An 854-nucleotide genomic window follows, 5' to 3' on the forward strand; every position below is an offset into this window, starting at 1 on the left:
GGGTTTAACGGGGACATAACATGGGTTTAATGGGGACATAACAGGGGTTTAACGGGGACATAACATGGGTTTAGTGGGGACATAACGGTCACTCTGGTTCTGTAAAAACGGACCCTCTGTGGTCGACTCGGACTGTTCTCCGCTCCTGCAGATCTTTTGTACATACACTTTCTGACCACTGCTCCACAGGAAACGGTTCAAAAATCAAAAGGTGAAAAGTAAAACTTTTGCACGTTCACAGATTAGCTTGCATGTGAGCAGCGGCACACGTCGTTTCTTCGTTTTAGGATCTTAAAGTGCACTTCGTCTGATCGCACGCCTCCGATTTCACGTTTCAGGAGATGTTTTCTTCGGTTCCTGCGGCTCAGTTTGTTTAAAGCAGGACGTTTAGAGAAGCTTTAAGGACCAGAGGACGTCCAGAGTCCGGCGGGTTTCAGTCCAGGATGTTCTGAGGAGGGGCCAACTCTGCTTATTTAAGTTAATGAATGTACAGATTGTTGTTTTGGTACTGAAACAAACCACTTCTCTTTAGTTTGGATTTCATTTAAATCTAAAGTTCAATTCTGAACTTTTTTTTTTCTTTTTGTCTTCGCCAGTCATGCAATATTCTGACTTGTATTTATATATTTTATTTAATAAATTTAGTTTTATTTGATTCGGTTCAGATGAAAAACTGTACAGAAGCTGATTTTTGTTGTTAACATCCACCTGTGCAGCGATGTAAAGAAAAACTGTTTGTTCTGAAATAAACAGACGGAAAACTGAACGATCCACAGCTTTATTGTTGTTTCTGTTTCTGATAAACCCGGTCCTGTTTGGAGCTCTAAACCTGGTCCTGTTTGGAGCTCTAAACC

The 854-nt window shown here is 41.1% G+C and overlaps 1 long non-coding RNA gene across 1 annotated transcript; it reads left to right on the plus strand.

The window, feature by feature from the left end:
- Positions 1-6: 6 nt before the first annotated feature.
- Positions 7-771, plus strand: LOC119617098. Its single transcript, XR_005233281.1, has 2 exons — positions 7-211; positions 339-771. It is a non-coding gene; the product is annotated as an uncharacterized LOC119617098 (long non-coding RNA).
- The last annotated feature ends 83 nt before the right edge of the window (positions 772-854 follow it).

Source organism: Kryptolebias marmoratus, linkage group LG6 (genome assembly GCF_001649575.2).
Source record: "Kryptolebias marmoratus isolate JLee-2015 linkage group LG6, ASM164957v2, whole genome shotgun sequence".
Lineage (NCBI taxonomy): Eukaryota > Metazoa > Chordata > Actinopteri > Cyprinodontiformes > Rivulidae > Kryptolebias > Kryptolebias marmoratus.